This window comes from Crocuta crocuta, unplaced genomic scaffold (genome assembly GCF_008692635.1).
Source record: "Crocuta crocuta isolate KB4526 unplaced genomic scaffold, BGI_CrCroc_1.0 scaffold205, whole genome shotgun sequence".
NCBI lineage: Eukaryota > Metazoa > Chordata > Mammalia > Carnivora > Hyaenidae > Crocuta > Crocuta crocuta.
This window is the reverse complement of record NW_027530644.1, coordinates 5836170-5856905: the sequence shown is the minus strand read 5'-3', so window position 1 is coordinate 5856905 and position 20736 is coordinate 5836170. Positions and strand designations below refer to the sequence as shown.

The window sequence follows — 20736 nt, the reverse complement described above, 5'->3', positions numbered from 1 at the left end:
TCCAAAAAGTTTATGAACTTTGCTACCACTGATATATCCTCTCCGTTTTCTGTATCTTTGTATATTTGTACTTTGTTTTATTCATGGTAAAGAAAAGTCTTGCTGAGGAGAGGCAATAGTAGGAATTGCATAAGGCTCGTCTTTCATTTTTAACCAGAACTAGTAATAAAATTTACTTTTGTAAGATTATCCAGTTGTGATGTAGGGACTATGCTCATCTCTACCTGGAGAATACAGCACATGCTTAACAGCTGAAATGTTTGAGATTCTTCAAGCAAGCAAGTAAAAATAAATAGGTTCTTACTAGCATCAGCTTCCACCATCTTTGAACATTAGTCTCCCCATCCTCAACCCCGTCAGCTTTTCTGATGTTTTCTCTTCTATTTTTCCATTTATTCACCCTACCACACACACATCTCCGACAATCTTCAGTATTCATCCAACAACATTAGGTAGGCACAGCATTGGATGACTAAATGTTGACAAATACCTTTCAGTGTTCCCCAGGCCTAAATCTGACCCCTAATTCTTTATAAATACTTTGAGTATATTTTTTTAATTTAAAAAAACCTAATTTTTTATTTTTATTTTTTTAGTTTCAGTTATAAAAGTTAGTGATTCATCCCTTACATCCAACACCCAGTGTTCATCACAACTATAGTCACCCCTTTAACACATATCAACTATTAACTTTAATATGCTACTTCAACATTTTCTTTAAAAATTCCTTCTTATTCTAGGCCTATTTTATTATCAAATAATGGTATGTTTTGTGTACTCTTAGGAGAATTTACTGAAATGATCTTGCTTGCAAAATATAAAGATAAATATAAAATATTCTGTGGATATTAGAAAATCAGATATTCTCCTTATATAGGGAAAATTCTGACATATATCTTTTCATTGCATTTTAGTAACCATATTTTCAAATCTATTTTTTTCAACTGGTTATTTTATAATTTAGTAATGATGTGCCAAATTCCCTACTTTGATTCCTAACAGATTGTATTTTACATGTTCATTATTTTATGTAAATGTATTGCTTTGTGACTTTTATAAGTCATTGTATCTTGAGTTTTGAATTTTTATTGCTATTGAAGGCTAGCTAGTCCCTGATTTGATTTTTTTTTATTTACATTTGTCTGATCTGACTTTGTCTGCTCACTTCTGAGTCATTGGGTCTCACATATGTTAAATTTAAACTATTAGAAAAACTAACCTTATTCAATAATCTCAATGTTCTTATTGCTGCAATTTTATGCTTTATGGAGTTATAACATTTTCCTTCTGTACTCTGCTATGTAACAATCATTTTCTCCCTAACTTTGAAGATAGTCCACCTCTTTTAATTTTGTGTGAAAAGTTATATTAATGTTTTTATAAAACTTTAAGTCTGTCATTATGGCTGTAATAAGAACAGAAATATGATTTTCAACTTCTCTTTCGACAAGTGTTTAGCATTATATGCCCTCAACTAATTTTTCTGTTATTTTCTAAATATTAGATTGAAAACCACTTATTGGTTTTATAGAAAATATAGATTTTCATCTTAAAACAAAACAATATTTATTCAGTATTTAGCTACATGTAATACAATTACTTAGACTTTTTTAATATTTTTCTAAATTGAAATTTCATTAGAAATAATTTTCTTACTTTGAATTTCTGTCCGCTAAATCAGATTTCACCCTTTGTGAACAGATTCTCAAAGGTTAGCTTTGTAGATATACTTCTTCTGTAAACACTTTCATCACAGTTTTATTTTACTCACCATGTTAAGGCATTTTCCTTCAGCTTACTTTATATGAAACCATTTCCTTTGATTGACTACTTGGTCAAGTTTATGAATGTGGTTATAAATTCTGTTAAGACCATTTTTACAGTTATTTTCTTCTATTAAAAAACTTTACTTTTGTATCGTCAAACATTAAATGTACCTAATTTATGTCCTCAATTTAAATTAGGAACTGTAACCTTTCTTTATAGGGACCATAAACATTTTTGGTTTTGTTGTCATCTCCTTGGTAGGTGGAGGTTTATGTTTGACCAGTTTTGGTTTGTAATCAAAGAGAAGCTGCACTCTGTTTTGGCAGAGGAGAGACAGTAGATGTGGAAGGAGCCGAGGACTTGTTCTTGCTTTAACTTACAGTTTTCTTTCATGGAGGTGATTGAGTAGAGAAGATTCCAAACCCAGACTAAGGGAGAAAACAAGAAGCACTCACAACAGAAATAGCAGCCTCACACAACATGGTGAGAGCTGCTGTCATGGGTACTCACTGCTGATTTTTTTTTTTTCTATGTTAGAAGTCTGAAATAACAAGGGTAGGGTTTCACTGGGACACAGTATATGGTTGATATGCCTGCTAGCACCAAGAACATCCCTCACCATCCTGGACAGCCAGGTTCTTAGTTTGACTGTCATGTGTTTCAAGAGACAAAGCTAATGTGAGCTCCTATATGACTAATGCTGAATGTTCACAGGTTGAAATGTTGATCCTCACAGGTGGAAGAGAATTTCAGTTGGACAGCTTTGTTTTAGAAGCTCTCTAACATTTCAAACTTAGAAAAATGAGGAAGACCCAGAAAAGGGGAGAAATAATGAGCTTCTAGGGAAGTAGAATCCAAAACAAGAGAAAATTGGTTCCAGAGAGTGAAGAAAGTGTTTCAAGGAGTAAGGAGGTCATCTAAGATATATGCTGCAGCTATTGAGGAAGATGGGGAATCAGAAATGGCCACTTGATTGTCAGTGTGGAAAGAAAAAAAATGGGCTTGACAAAGGTAATTTCATAAAATCCTGATGAAGTTAGTGAAACAGAATGGGCAGGAAACAATTAGAAACTGCTAATATAAACAGTTCTTAAAAGATATTGCTATAGAGGGAAATCTCAAACTAAAGAACCATGTGGAGGAAAAGAGTGGTCGAGGAAGATTTTTTCCCCCTTTTTTAAGATCAGAGATACTAAAGCATGCCTGTATGTAGCTGAGAATAATATACTACAGAGAAAAAATTTGATGACATGAAACAAAGAGGAAACAATAGCAAGTATAATACTGTTGAGAAAGCAAAATGCAGCTCTGCAGTTAGCGGTGCTATAGGGAATCCACTGGCTCTCACTCTACTGCTGATAATATTCCCATATATTTGGGAGGAGGATTGTGTGCTTTGATCCTTGATGTTTAAATTTATATTTTTCAACTTTATTAACATTTCTACCCATTTAATTCTGGTTGGGTGGACACTGACCACCAATTCTATCAACAAGCTACTTTTTTTTTCTTATTTGTACATTCAGTGGTCTTTTATTTTTTTATTATATATATAGATATTTTTAANGGGGGGGGAGGGAGGGAGAGATAGACAGACAGTATTTGAAGCAGGCTCCAGACAGCTCAGAGCCTAACCCAGGGCTCAAATTCATGAACTGTGAGATCATGACTGAGCTGAAGTCAGACTGTTAACTGACTGAGCCACCCAGGTGCCCCCATCCAGTGGTCTTTTAAAGAAACTTGAAGGGAAAGGAGGTGTGAGATTGTCGCTCTCACAGTTATTTCCTGTATTCTCCCAAAGTTAAACTTTCTCATATGTCTTATTTGATATACTTTTATTGTGCTATTATTTTTTTCTTTGAGATGCTCTTTTAGAAATAACTTAAAAATAAGTTTCAGTTACTCCCTTACTTATCTCCATTCAGTGCACTAATATGTAAACTCATTATTCTTTAGCTTTTAAAGACTTAAGATAGTGAATATTTTTCTTAAAGCACATCAGTCTCTATGCTGGCATATAATCAAGATTTTAAAAAGATTACTGCCCACTTGAAAATTTTGAGTTTCTAAAAATCTAATGTATTTTCACTTAACATAAAAGTTATAGATTTTGTCTGAGGAAATAAAATGTCTCTGAACAGTACTAGGAAGCTTATTCCCATAGTAGCTGGGAGTACACAGACAAGGAAGAAGAGCCAATATACCTATATCAGACTGAGTGTGTGATATTTCAGTCTATCCCATGTACTGGTGAATTCAGTATATTATATTTGTCACATCATTCTACAAGACAAAGAATTTTTCATGTTTTGTAAAAATAATATGAACACCCCCACAAACACACACAAAAGACTTTGGCTTTCTAAGTTTAAATATTATACTATATGACTATAAAAGACAGGCCATGGCTTAAAGCCACATAACATAAAGTTTTGTTTTCATTTAACTCCAGCTAAAATTTGTCCTAGAATGGCAGTGATTATTAGTGTACTCTTCCCCTCAGAGACCACTGCAGTTCTTGCTTGAGTTAAAGTAAAAGGCTTATTGGACACAGAAACTCCAATAGTGACAGGTAGGCAATGAGACTCTTATTTCCAATTAATAAAGCTTTAAAACTAGATATGGTACAAATTACATTGAATCTTTGATACATTTTTGAGAGTTCACTTTTATTTCATGGTAAGAAAACACAGTGAATAAGATTTCTTTTTTATACTTGAGTTTCTATCAGCCATCAGAGAATGCTCCCAAACTAGAATATAACTTTTGGAGTCAAAGAGAAAATGTTAGCCAAGACCCCAGAGTGTTTTGTCAGTTCACAGACTCTTGGGTCTTGACATGGTAAGTTATACAATGAATCTTCATTTGTTGTGGTTAACAGACTCCTAAGAGTTTATGAGTGCCCTAGTTTGGGAATTTGTGATTGTTCCAATAGTGATATATCTGTGGCTCCCTCCCTAATGAGTAATCACTCATTACTCTAAAAGGACATTACTGAATTTTCTAAATACCAGGTTATCAATAATGAAATCTTAGTCCCAAACAAATCAACTTGCATTTCCCCCTGCTGTCTCCAAAATAAACGCTCACCAAGAGCAGTTGCATAGTCATTCTTAAAAATCCAGGCTCATCAAAATGTACATAAATGCACTTACGACCCTACAGACCCAGCAACACATAACTGTGATTGTGGACAGTATCTTATCAGCTATGCTCAGTAAGTACCATTCATCTCAGACCTTTATTAAGACCTTGTTTTGTTTTCTTTTTCCTATAATAGACCAACACAGTTACAAATAACAATGGGACTATTTTTTCAGATCTCAGTTTTCAAAATATAGTATTAGTGAAATTTGTTCAACCAAAGCCCAGTAACTAATGGTGCAGTCTGTAACTACCTCCTTCCAAGATCCTACTGTTTGCCCAAACTCTCTCCATCTCCCTCCTGGAAGAATTCATTCTGTGTTTTGTGAGATTAAACTTCCAATTTTTTTTCTGAAAGGAGAAAGGAAAAGGGAAACACTCTGTGTTGTGCTACTAAGGATGACATCAACTAAAGTTTTAGAATTTCACAATTCTCTGTACTTCAAAGCACAAATTTTTGTGTTATGAATTCTATTAACTGTCACAGACTAATGAATATATGCTGCATGGGGATAGCAAGAGACTAACTCAGCATTAAAAGAACACTCTCTGTTGGAATTTACATTATCCCTGCACCCGTGCTTGGGCTCAAGTCTTGGAATCATTACACCCTCAGACATACTAAAGACCACCCCATTTTTAAGCATTCCACTTACAAAAGTTACGGAAATATATTTACTTCTATAACCAGGTTATAATACCCAGATTACTTAGTTTATAGAAAAGGTAGACTAATCCACATAGTTGTGAGTTTCTCCATTTCTTTTCTCTTACAAAGCAGTTACAATCAATGTTTTATATCTTTAGATCCTACAATTCTTGAACTGTAAAGCATTATTTTTCAAACACAGTAATGAGAAGGTATTTTTATTCTCTATTCTTTCTTCCATAAAACTTTTCTTAAATCAAATGATTAGAACAGAAATCATATTTCAAAGATAATTTATGTTAAAGCTGTTATATATTACTTTTTAAAAAATTATGTGATGAGTGTATAAAAATGTATTTATATTCTTATACCATATAGTGATATTTAAAGTTGTTTGTATCTAATTTTTAAAAACAGCATATAAAAAGCAATTTGAAAACAATTCACATTTCTGGTAACACTGAATCTGGCTTAACATCTCAAGTGAGGAATTAGAACCTATACTTCTCTTTTGGCACCAAGAATGTCAGAGTGTTTTACCATCTCCAGTTTGCTATTTTAAATGTTATCTTCTATGATAACTGTTGAAACCTTTCTGTAAGAGTCAATTCCAATTTAAGAACACTTTAAGAAGGAACCACAGTTTGTGAGTTTGGCTATATGCAGCCGATATAACTGAAAGCTAAAATTTTATGGTTCAGATCATCAATTTCCATTTCAATTTTATTGTCCATCTTCAAGCTATCTGAAAGAATGGTCATAAGTGTGATTTCTGAGTCTAAAGTTGCTGCAATTTGAGACCCTATAAATATAGATGTCACAGTGATGATGGATTTAATGCTGTACTGGGTTTGCCTAAACAAGTCTTCCCAGAGCAGATTTTGTCTGACTCCAAGTGATGGATGATGGAATCCAATTGCTCATGAAACTTTATTGTTGTGTGTATGTGTGTGTGTGTGTGTGTGTTGGTGTGCACACGCCCATGAATGTATGTGTGCTTTTGATAGAAGTGAACATTCATCAGCAATTCTCAAATATATTATCCTTTGGTGCTCGCTTTGGCAGCACATATACTGTATTATCCTTTGATTTCCATGAATTTCCTATAATTCTTTTTAACTAGTCCCTTGGGCACATGTACACATTGCAGAGGTTGACCATTAGAACTTAACATCTATATGATGGCTTGCCTGTCTATTTCTCCCATGGTATATCAGAGGAAGTCAGAAAGCAGCAGGCTTTTGAAATCAGAGATTAAGAAATCCCAGCTCTGAAGCCATTAGCAGGTGATTTGGACAAATTGTTTGGTCTGGTCAAGCCTCTGAATTTTGACTATTTCAGATGTAAAATGGGAATAATAATAATGTTTAGAGTAAACAAGATAATGCAATACAGAACACTTAGTATATCTAATATGGGTAAATAAAGAAAGGATGAATACTTTTCACCTAAAATATATGGCCATAATAAATGTCTAAATGAGCTAGATCTCTGCATTTCAACAGACTTCCATTGAATACTATATTTTCTGTAGTTCATTTGACATCGTTTTTCTCAGTTTTGTGTCCTTTAAGTAGTTTTTTGCTTTGCCTCAGTAGTTTTCTAACTATTGATAATAATGCTACTTCTATTATATAGCCCAGTCCATTGTTTTATCATTTTCTTATTTTATCAGTATTATCCTTAGTTCATGCAATCTGTTGTTATATGGTAAGTATACTTCTTATTTTCACAACTTTGTATAGTTTAACTTTAGAAAAACAAAAATTCTTTTTCATATATGACATACAGATATGATTATGGGCTTATCCATTTTATGACCTAGAGTTAAACAATAAATTCAAAGCAACTAGAATACTGATAGTTTGAAGACAGAAGTACACAACTGCATATGGAGCATAAAATGGGAGGCGAGTGGTAAAGCAAGAGAGTTACAGTTTAAACACTTCCAGGGAAAGAGAGAATTTAAGATTGTCTAACCTGGAGTGAAAGAGAGAAGCAGACATCCAGTTTAACAACAGTCGGAATAAACATAGCTATGGACTATGTCCCCACAAAATCCCTATGTTGAAGTCCTAAGCCCAAGTACCTTAGAAATGCGATTAAAGCCTTTATGGAAGTAATTATGGTTAAATATGGTTATGTGGATGGGCCCTAATCAAGTATAACTGATGCCCTTACTAGAAGAGGAAGAGACAAACAGAAGTGTGTGCACATAGAGGAAAGGCTATGTGAGGATACAGGGAAAAGCAGAAGATTGGGCTCTCAGAGTAAACAAAATAGGCTAACACCCTGCTCCTGGATTCCCAACCGCAGACTTGCATGAAAATAAACTTTGGTTGTGTGAGCCCCCCAGTCAGTGATATTTTGTTATGTTAGACCTAGGAGATTAAGACACCAAACAAAATCAATCAACAAACAAAAAGCCTAACATTTATAGAGTGTCTGACTTTNTTAGCCACTCTGACTGGTGTGAGGTGGTATCTCAGTGTGGTTTTGATTTGTATTTCCCTGATGAGGAGGGATGCTGTTTTGCTCAAATTTTCTATTCAACAACCAAGAGAGGAGTGGATTTCTACACATTCTTACCATTAACTAACTTACACATTGCATTAGGGTAAGTAAATTGATTATCAAAAAAGTTAAATAGTCTTGCCTGTTTCTCTAATCCCATTTTCCTTTAAACATACCAACACACAGAACATGATTGTGCTCCAGCAACTCCCAGGTTTTCTTTCAATTTTCCCCAATTCCTCCTGCCCCCGGGGCTTTTGCTTATGATGTTGCCTCTGCCCAGTACATTCTTACCTAATTCTGCTAGTTTACTGATTCCTACTTGTTTTTCAAATTTCATCTCAATTCTTACCTTCTTGAAAATGCGTTCCCTGACATCTCAGTTTAAATCAGCCCACAACTCTTTTAAGCATTTTGATGCTTGCTATATGTCATCCTCTCTTGAGATTCGAATTACAAAAGATGGCACTAATGCTGTTCTCTCAATTTTGTATCCTACCGTAGACTGTCTTGCATGACACATAATAATATTGAAAAATTCCTGCATGATAAATTAAGAGGAAATATCTCCTAGATAATAAATGACAAAGTTGACAGTCAAAAGGAATTCTTCTGTCTCCAAAGTCCATGCTTTCCCTCTTTTTTTAAATTAAAAGTGTGTGTATACATATTTTGTATGCATATATATTACATTTATATATTTATATATTAAATAATTTAGAAGATGATTANCAGAAGCGGTGTAGGTATTTCTAAAATGAAATTCGAGTAAGCAAACAGCATATATGGTATGAAGTAGCTACAGTGTCTCATTGATTCTCCCCCTTCCCAAATAAAAGAAGTGTCATACAGCAGAATAATCTGGAATCCCTAGTAATATTTCCTAAGGCAAATAGGCTTTATTAGTAATTGTGGAACTGCAACTAGATTAAACTGAAAATGTTCACCATGATGTTGAGTTTTGTGGAACTTAATTCTGTAAATAATCTGACGAGGGACATACTCTCTAAATCTATTATGAAATTGTTAGCACTCTTTGAAATTGGGATATGCTGACCAACCCCAACAGAGAATGTTAGGTATATACTTGCAGTGTAAGCTGTCTACTAGTTCCTAATGTCTTTGGAACTCTAAGAGCAGATTTTTAAATTCAGGAATGAAAGGAAGTTCTCTGAGGATGATTTCATCACCAAATCATTTTATATGTTTCCATGTGCTTTTTGATCCTCCCTTTATCCTTTTAATGTTTTAGAAAAATAAAATTTTGAAGATATATTGTGAATTTTCAAAAATTATGAATATCATGTTTAAATATTTTATTTATATAATTTTGTCAAATATAAGGTCTAAATATGTGCTAAATTAATCCAGTTTATGAGGTTTATTAGTGTTCTTTTCTAAAGTAGATATTTCATCTAAAGGAATTATAACTAGAAGTGGCTTATTGCTCATAAAGATAAAGATAATAATTGGATATATTGTTCCCAATTAAATGTAATCAGTAATCTTAGTATCTAACAATCTAATATCAATTAGATTAGTATAGAGTATTGTTTTACAGATCCCAAAATATAATTTAGTTGCAACCAGTATAATTAATATAGGATATTAACCATATCACTGATATTTAATCTCGATTTCAAATACAAAAATATATTTTAAAAATCCATGTATCCAGTGGGAAAATCTGAAATTTCATCAGGGAACAGTCTTTCAGAGGAATCATGACATGAAACCTTTTGTTCCATGTAGGAACACAAAGGAAAAAAAAATTCTCAAGGTTCCCAAAGAATGAACTCCGAGAGAAAAATTAACTAGCATAATACTTAGTTTAGAACTCACCAGAAAACAACTCAATTGCATGATATTTTCAATACTAAATTCAGAGCTTTTAGCTACTCTTTGCTCAGCTGCCCATAATTGTTAGAAAATCCAACTATGGCTCAATGAATGCCAACAGTTACTTTGCCAGGAGAGAGCCCCATGGTCACAGGAATAATCGTATCCTAACATGGAGACCAGGGCCAGACTGTGGTCACAGTGGAGGTGGTGTCTAAGCACCTGGAAGTCTGTGGGCTTGTTAGGGGAATAGTTGGTGTATTTCTAGGAACACAGTTGATACTGTAAAATAAAATGCAAAATTGATTTTTCAAAGGTCAGTAGGCCAATGCCTGAGTTTTATTAAAAAATCAAGGATGGCAAATCATAGCTCTGCCAATTGAATGGTTATTTTTTCACTGGAGAGACAAAGCCATCACATAACATGAGAAAACACTACATAATTGAATGCAAAAATGAATGGGACACTGTTGGTGGTATTAGATGGTTAAGAGATCATTAATACTGAAAATATTGGTAACATTTTAGGTAATAAGTGAAACTTAAGTATGTTCTTCAGTATTAGCAGCATTTAAATGGATAGAAGAGAAATCTAGGCAGGTTTCTCTTGGCTTAAATCCCAAATGAAGGTTTTTAGACTTAATTTTTTGGCAGTAATCTACCATCCAAAGTTTTGTCTCTTTAATGCTTATTTATTTATTTTGAGAGAAAGAGAGCACATATGAGAGCAAGCAAGCAGAGGAAGGGGCAGGGAGAATCACAAGCAGGCTTCACGCTGGCAGTGCATATCGAGATCTGAGCCAAAATCAAAAGTCAGACGCTTAACTGACTGAGCCGACTAGGTGCCCTACCATCTAAAGTTTTAAATTAGGAAGTTTAACATTTTTTTCAAAGATGTGATGAGACATGGAAGCTGGGAGTGATTCCATGTCACCTGTGGAAACTACCTGAATAAGTAAGTAGGAATTGAATCAGTCTTCTTAACAGAAATATCCTCTATTTCCGTTCAATTCCCTTTTAAATTATCAATTTTTAGAGTGAACTTATTAAATTTCTTCTAAGTTAAATGCTTTTAAAATATCCCTAGAGGGGCACCTGTGTGGCTCAGTCAGTTAACCCTGCATTGGGCTCTGCACTGACAGAGTGGAGCTTGCTTGGGATTCTGTCTCCCTCTCTTTCAGCCTCTCTTTCTCTCTCTCTCTTTCCCTCAAAATAAGTAAACCAATAAAACCAATAAAATAGTTTATTGGCATCAAATATGTAAATTGAGTTCTATCTTTTATTTCTTTCTGTGAATAGACAGCTTAGGGGTCTAAATCCTCCCTGAAAATATAGGTATTTTGACTTTATAGTAATTTCTTTTATGTTTATGGCTAATTAAATAAATTAATAGTGGGGGTTTTTTTTAGATTTTTTTTTCAAGAGAGAGACAGGGAGGGTGGGAGGGAGAAAGGGGAGAGGAAGAGAGAGAGAGAATCTCAAGCAGACTCCATGCTCAGCATGGGTCCTATGTGAGGCTCGATCTCACGACCCTGGGATCATGACTCAAGCCAAAATCATGAAAAGTCAGACTCAACAGACTGAGCCACCTAGGCATCCCAATGTTTTCAATATAAATATGACAGCCAGTTAATAAGGAGAATACACACATGTTCAGGTTCTATAGTGAGGTTTATCACTGCCAATTAAAAACTGCTTTCTTAAATATAAGATGGAATTCAGTAGTTTTTAAACAATGACTTTTAAAATACTGAAGAATAATCAGATGAGAGTTAATAGGCAACATAATGGAATTTTACGATTTGCTGTCTTTTTGATAATTTATTTATGAGATCGGCCTATTCCATGTATTCCTTCTAGGCCTTGCAATGATATGCAGATGCTTAGAAATTGTTGCTTTATAATGATAGGCATGCAAATAATAAAACAGTAGGTCACCCCATCTCTGTTGTGTTTAGCATAGTTATTTGACCTTTCTTGGCATCTACTCTGACTACTTAAACATAATGAATACAATTTGTGGCACACTCAACTTTTCTTTCAGGTTCTAATTGGTGGAGAGATGTTAATGATTACTATTATGTGAATACAAATGAGAAATACGAGCAATCACTGCAACTTTGGGAGAAAACAATTAAAGGTAGTTCAAACACCAGGATTCCTGAAAAGAGTTTAATATATATTTATAATTACACAAAAAAATATTTGTTCTACTCATTTGACCTTTAAAGCACCCTGTGTGCTGATTTTAGAGAAAACATTAAAAAGCCTTGATGGAAAAGTTTTACACTGCATGGTGTGCTAGACAAACTGTATCATCAGCAAATGCTAAACAATAATGTTGTAAGACTGTTTTCTTACGTTCAGTCAATTCCTGTTAGATTCAATCGGACACAATCAGAACAGCATTGCCTCCACTCTAATGAGCCTAAGGGGAAAGATATGACTGCTGTTAAAAAGTGTGTCTCTTGAATAAAATAACAATCCTGTGAGATGAAATATTAGAATTGCATTTCCGGCAAAGAAAACATGATGGTCTACATTGTTATAATCGACGTGTACTTACTTTCATCTTTCTTCAGCCTAGCTGCCAGCTCTCTGGAATAGGTGTATGAGAAAAGATAATATGCCATCCTTGTATTCATTTACAATAGGTGATTTATTTCAGGAATGATAATAGCTTTGAAAACAAGAATAACCAATGCAGAATTTTAAGTATGAAAGAAAAATTCCCATACTTATCCAAAGGTGAAAGCCTACAGAATTAGTATATAGGCAATAGTGTTCTTGATGGTGAAGTAGTTTACCCTCTGTGACAATGAATAGAAATTGTACTGCAATAATAAAACCATAATACATTTTAAAGAACAGCCTCCATTGTGGCTTTATTATACATTTATTTATATATTTATAATTAATCTCCTCCCATCATATATGAATCTTTCCCTACTACTCTGAGTTATTCTGTTTATTTATTCAGATCAGAGGTCATGGCAGGTCTATAGCTTAGAGTTGATAATCAAAAGCCAATCACCTGATATATTACTATTCATGCAGAAAACCTTTTTAGGAATTGAATTCCATGTGGCTACCACAAATTGAGAGACAGGTCTTGAGATTTTAACAAAAACTATTATCAGGTCCAGCTCCAAGTAAGGAATCAAATTCCATACTCTGTTAACATTAATACTGATGTGATTATAAGATAATATAAAAGAGCTTCCTATATGTTGGGTCAAATAGTATCTCTGTACTCTCAGTAGTGTAGGTACCAAAACCAGTATCAGTCAGAGCTTTACCAGATAAACAGATCCAGCAGAAGATATATATAAAGGGACTTAATTCAAGGAATTGGCTATTATGATTGTGGCATCTGACTGGATAAATACAAAGTCTGAGGGACAGGTGTGCAGACTGGAAACCTCTGGGTGGGAGCTACTCAACCCACAGGTAGAATTTCTTCAAGTGAACTTCTGTTTTGCTCAAAGCCTTTCAGTTGATAAATGAGGTCTACTCACATTATGAAAGGTAATCTCCTTTACTGAAAGTTAACTGCTTGTAGATGTTAACCACACCTACAAATGGCCCTGCAGCAACACCTAGATTAGTGTTTGAATAACAGGAGACTATAGCCTAGCTAGATTGCCACACAAAACTAACCATCATAGACAGTAAGCTGAGAAAAAAATTTGAAGAATTTTGGAGTATATAATGTAAGTTTTGAGAAGGCTTATATATTGCAAATTAACTTCTAGAAATTTTCGTAAGGAAATATTGATGTGTGTATCAAGATGCATGAAAGAGTCATATGTTGTAGGTTTATAGAAAAGAGTGAAAAAAATTAAAAATATTCTTAAATACCAATGATTGAACATTTTAGGAAAAATGTACACACACATGAACTATTGCTATATATTAAGAAAATTAATAGTTTGGTATAACATTAACATATATAATAAATGTCTTATTCAATTAACAAAGAAGGCAAACTCTGAAAGACCTTATATGTTACATTCCCAACTTTAGGGAACATTCTGTAATAAAAAGAAAGTTTTAAATTATAATACAATAATAATGGTTCCTTCTGATAAATCCAGGTTATTGTGCCTTTTTCCTTTTTATATTTTCAGCATTTTATGAAATATGTTCTAATAAATATAATTAAAATAAGGTACATGCTATCTTCAAAAGAAAAATGCTCTCATTCATTAAGCACCTATTTTATTTCAGACAGTGTCTTATAAAACTGCTCATTATTCAAAACATACTATAGTGTTTGCCACATACAAGGACCTGTTGTACGTTTGAGGATATAGGAGTAACATAACAAAGTCCTCTCTCTCCTCATGCTGTTGACATTGAAGTCAATTAACTATAATCTCCATATAAAATAACATGTTCCACATGCTGAACGTAAAGAAGCTTAAAGGTCTGGTATTGAACCTAGCTCTCATTCTCAACTCTAGACCGGCTTAGTCTTTAAAACTCCACCTTTTTGGGGCACCTGGGTGGCTTAGTCAGTTGGGCGTCCGACTTTCACTTACGTCATGATCTCGCAGGTTCGTGGGTTCAAGCCCCGCATCGGGCTCTGTGCTGACTGCCAGCTCAGAGCCTGGAGCCTATTTCAGAGTCTGTGTCTCCCTCTCTCTCTGACCCTCCCCTGCTCACGCTGTCTCTCTCTCTCTCTCTCTCCTAGAAATAAATAAAAAAATAATAATAAAAAAAAACTCCACCTTACTCATTTCTCTTCTACACTTCAGCATCTCTCAAATGTCACATCTGTAATGTCTCTTATTCTTCAATCTTCTCTTTTAATCATCATGATCACACAGAGGTCAGTTCTGGAGTATTTCTGTTCTGTATTTGTGTGTAGTCTGTACTGCACAACTTAGAACCATTGTGTATTAAATTAATATATACTTTATGTCACACTTTGTCATTATTCTCTAAGTATTCAGATCCATAAGAATAAACACCACTGTTGAATATGGACTAAGTAAAGATGTGAAGAAAGAAAAAATGTTCTTCTCATTAGGATAAAATACTCGAATTTTTAATATAAATATGTAAATACATATGTATATACATTTTAGATACATATATGCATGTGTGTATGTACACCTATATGTACATATGTATATGTATGCAGGTATGTGTATTCCTTTAAATTTTAGAATGCAGAATAACATTTATTCTTGATTTAAAATGCCACTTACAAGAGATGGCAGAGAAGTAGGGAGTTCCATGCATTTTGCTTGCATCCATCTCTCAAACAGAGAAGGCCTGAAGTCATAGGACACTGAGCCACAGGAGTTTGGGAAGAGACAGAATACACTGGGATGGAAACCTCATAAGTGTGGCTACCTCAAGAAACAAGCCAAACTGTACATGGTGGAGAGTCCCAACTACCACTACGAGTAGGGAAACAAAATAACCAAATGCTCAACAAGAGAAACCAAGAGACACCATTCAAAGAACACTTTCTGAAGAGACAGGCCCTTAACAGTCAAAGAACCCTTTCTAATACAGCAGAATTCACAGGGGCATAGTGTACAACAAGCTTTTAAAATTAACAAGAGATAGAAAGCTAACTAAAATGACGAATAGTAAGAGCTCTCCCCAAAGAAATTACAGGAAGAAATGACAGCTAAAGAACTGCTCAAAACAGATATAAGCAACAAAACTGAACAAGAATTTAGAAAAATAATCATAAAAATAATCACTGGGCTTGAAAACAGCATGGAGAACATCAGAGAAACTATGGCTACAAACACTATGGAGCTTAAAAAGAGTTATGATGAATTAAAAAATGCTAAAAATGAGATACACAATAAAATGGAGGTGTCCAATGCACGGACTGAAGAGGCAGAAAGGAGAATAAGTAATTTAGAAGACACAATTATAGAAAAATAAGAAACTGAGACAAAGAGATAAACTGATTCAGGAACATGAAAGGAGACTTTGAGAGCTCAGTGATACAATTAAATGGAACAATATCCGTATCATAGGAATCCCAGAAGAGGAAGAGAGAGGGAAAGGTGCTGAAGGAGTCCTGGAACAAATTATGGCAGAGAATTTCCCCAATCTGGGTAGGGAAGTAGATGTTGAAATTCAAGAGGCACAGAGAACTCTCCTCAGACATAATGTGAATCCATCTTCTTCACAACATATCATAGTGAAACTGGCAAATTTAAGGACAAAGAGAATTCTTAAAGCAGCTAGGGAAAAAAAGGGCCCTAACATACAAAGGGAAACCTATCAGGGTGGTGACAGACGTATCGACTGAAACTTGGCAGGCCAGGAAAGAATGGCAGGAGACTTCAATGTGATGAACAGAAAAAATATGCAGCCAAGAATCCTCTATCCAGCAAGCTTGTCATTCAGAATAGAAGGAGAGATAAAAGTCTTCCCAAATAAACAAAAATTGAAAGAATTTGTCACCACTGAACCAGCTCTACAAGAAAAACTGAGGGGGACTCTTGAGGGAAATGTTACAAGGAAGGCAAGATACTAGAGACACCACCACAAGCATGAATCCTACCAACAACACAATGACTCTAAACCCATAAATTTCAATGATAACACTGAATGTAAATGGGCTGAATGCTGCAATCAAAAGACATAGGGTAGCAGAATGGATAAAAAAAACAAGATCTATTTGCTGTGTACAATAAACACATTTTAGACTGGAGAACACCTTTTGATTAAAAGTAAGGGGCTAGAGAAATATATATCATGCTACTGGAAGTCAAAAGAAAGCTGGAGTAGCTATACTTATATCAGACAAACAGGACTTTAAAGACAGTAACAAGGGATGAAGAAGGACATTATATAATAATTACAGGGTCTATCCATCAGAAAGAACTAACGATTATAAATGTCTACACACAGAATATGGGAGCACCTAAATATATAAAACAATCACAAACAGAAACAATCTTATAGATAAGAATGTGCTAATAGCAGGGCACTTTAATACTCCACTTAAGCAATGGATAGATCTACCAGACAGAAAATCACTAAAGAAACAATGGACTTGAATGACACATTGTACCAGATGGATCTGACAGATATATTTAGAAGTCTACATCCTGAGGCCATGGAATTCACTTTCTTCTCAAGGACGCATGGCACATTCTCCAAGATAGATCACATACTGGAACATGAAGCAGCCCTCAATAAATGTAAAAGAGTTGAGATCATACTATGCACACTTTCAGATCACAATGCTATGAAACTTGAAATCAATCACAGAAAGAAGTCTGGAAAACCTCCAAAAACTTGGAGGTTAAAGAACACCCTTCTAAGGAATGAATGGGCCAATCAGACAATTAGAGAAGAAATTAAAAAATATATGGATACAAATGAAAATGAAAATACAACAATCCAAACTCTATGGGATGTGGCAAAGGCAGCCCTAAGAGGAAAATACATTGTACTCCAGTCCTATTTGAAGAAATTAGAAGAAGCGCAAGTGCAAAATCTAACAGCGCACTTAAAGGAACTAGAGGGAGACCAACAAGAGCACCCCAAACCCAGTAGGAGAAGAGAAATAGTAAAAATCAGAGCAGAAATAAACAATATAGAAACCAAAGAAACAGTTGACAGAACAATGAAACCAAGAGTTGTTATTTTGAAAAAAATAAACAAACGTGACAAACCTCTAGCCAGGCTTCTCAAAAAGAAAAGAGAGAGCACTCAAATAGACAAAATCATGACTGAAAATGGACTATTACAACCAATCCCTCAGAAATACAAGAAATTATCTGGGAATACTATGAAAAATTATATGCCAAAAAACTGGACAACTTAGAAGAAATGGACAAATTGAAATGGACAAATTCCTAAACACACACTCACTACCAAAATTCACACAGGAAGAGATAGAAAATCTGAACAGACCCATAACTAGTGAAGAAATCAAATCAGTTAGCAAAAATCTCCCAACAAATAAGAGCCCTGGACCAGATGGCTTCCCTGGGCAACTCTACCAGACATTTAAAACAGAATTAATACCCATTCTCCTCAAGCTATTCCAAAAAATAGAAATAGAAGGAAAACTTCCAGACTCATTTATGAAGCCAGTATCACTCGATTCCCAAACCAGACAGACNCTTGAGGGTGTTATGCTGAGCAAAATAAGTCAGGGAGAGAAGGACAGATACCGTATGTTTGCACATATAGGAGGATTAGGAGGAACTTAATGGAGGACCATGGGTGAGAAGAAGGGGAAAAATAGTTGGGGGTAGGGAGGCAAACCATGAGAGACTATTGAATAGAGAACAAACTGAGGGCAGATGTGGTGGGTGGGAGCAGAAGGGGCATTATGGGCATGGAGGAGGGCACCTGTGGGCATGAACACTGGGTGTTATATGGAAACCAGCTTGACAATAAACTATTAAAAAAATAAAAATAAAATGCCACTGACAATGTTTGGAATAAAATAGATTCTAAATGATAAACTTGCTGAAATATCAAAAATCTTTTAAGAAGAGTTTTAGTAGAGAATGATTGGTATACTAATTATTAAGATAAATTGTCCCACTAGAGTAATTAAAGAAATATAATTGGTTTTAAATACACTGAGGAGCTCTAAAATACAAAGTGAGGAAATATATACCAAATACATAAAATATTGTGAATATTAGTGACCTTCAAATCCATGTATAAATAAAATATAGGAAAATTTTTATTTCATTCTTGGGAAGGATTGTTTTGCAGAGAATATATTGAAAATACTAATAGATCTTATGTGAATAGAAATATAAAAGTAAACAAAATCTTTGCACTCTAACGATGCTAATTGGAATAGAATTTCTAGAGTGTAATTCGACAATTTGATGATAAATCCTATAATTTGATTCAACAATTTATTTCTGGGAACATTTCCCCTGATTAAATAAGAGTGATATGACTTCATACACTAGTATGAACATATATATTTATCACTTTAAAATCTTAGAAGCTAAATATCCAACAATACGTTATATATCGCATGAAGAGAAAATTATGCACATCAGAAAAATTTAATGTAGATATATAATTAATGACCTATATTTTATTGATATAATTGTAATAACTGATAAAAAGGATTACCCTGTTTTATGTTTAAAAACAAAATTTAATAGTAAATTTCAAAGATCTTAGTGGTTTTATTCAAGTGATTCATGAATACATATGTATTGTATACATATTAAGTTATCTTTTCAGTTATTATAGCTACAATCAATAGCCAAATAAATATGTTTGATGGCTTAATGGGTTTACTTTGCTTCATGAAATATGGGAAATTTTGTTCATTAACAAAATCTTAGTGAATAATTGCTAATACTATTTCAATATCACAAAACAGTATGAAATATTTTTCCAAACATAAAATTTTAAAGATTGACAGAGAAAAGTAGTTGTGCTTTTTATTTTTATCATTTAATGAATAACTTCCTAGAAGCTATATCCTCCCTAAGATATTTTTAACAGCTTAATTTTAAGAGGTAATTAACCCAGAAAGCTTCTAGTTTGCTTCTAAATACAGCATCCAAGAATATCAAATGGATTCTAAAAATGTTCAGCACACTTTTCTTCCATGTTCTTAATATACAGAACAGCATGATCTTTCAAAAACTCTTCAAAACTTTCTTTGTCATAGCATTAATAGTGGCCTCCATGGCTATACCTGGTCTTAGTTTTATTCACTTTGTATCATGAATTAGATATAAGGAGGATGCAAAAAAATCTCCAGATATTTTTTAAGAAAAAAGTGTACATACATCATATACATGTTTTATTCCATTGTTCTTATTCTTTACTTACTACAAAAGTGTGTAAACTCGTGTGTGTGTGTGTGTGTGTGTGTGTGTGTGTGTGTATTTGTATTCACATATACAGAACAGACTTTTTGGGGTCATGAGAACATTACTAAAATTGACCATATGCCAGGCTATGCAGCTTAAGTGAATAAATTTCAAGAATTAGAAGGAAACAGAATATTCTTTGATTAAGCTTAATTTGTGCTTTTATAATATTTTATAATATAAAAAATAACCAAGAAGTCTCTGTACAGTTCTGAGTAAAATTTGGGCCAAAACAACATCACAAACAACAAAACAACACAAAAAACAACAAATCACAAAGAAATTAGAAAATATTTTGAATAGATGATGAGGAAGAACTTTTTGTATATAGGTAAATTTATTCTTAGAAAATACAGTCTTGAGAGCTTATATTAAACAGCCTAGACGTAGGAGAGTAAATTAAGCCCAAAGAAAGTGAAAAGAAGAAAATAATAAAAATAAGAACAAAAGCTAATGGAGTAGTAAACAACATAGGATAGCAACTACCAACAATGCCAAAAGTGTGTTCTTAGAAATTTGCCACTCTCTACCAAGATTGAGCTACAAAACAAATAAAATGAGAAAAGGCACAAACAGCCAATATTACAAGAGAGACATTGTTAGATTCCCAACACCAATTATATTTTTATTGGTAATAATATTTGGCATAAATATATTTTGTGCCAATATTTTAGGTAAATAAAATATATTTATGCCAATAATTTTGAAAATTCAGGTTAAATGAAAATGTTTCTATAAAAATAGAATTTAATAAAATGGACATGATAATGCATAGATATCTGCATTGATTAAATACATTGAATCCTTACTTAGTAACTTCCTCAGTGAAAACCCCAAGCCCAGTGGGCTGTACTAGTGAATTCAACAAATAATGAAAACTAGAGATAACATCAGTATTACATAAACTTTCTGAAATAATATAAGGACAGCATAATTTTGACACAAAAATTTTGTAAGAGCAATACAAGAGAA

General features: G+C 33.7%; 1 protein-coding gene across 1 annotated transcript in view; it reads left to right on the top strand.

Annotated features, from left to right (window-relative positions):
• EYS (EGF-like photoreceptor maintenance factor) overlaps window positions 1–20736 on the top strand; it is a 730244-nt gene that overhangs the window by 151249 nt on the left and 558259 nt on the right. The gene's annotated exons all lie outside the window — the stretch shown is intronic.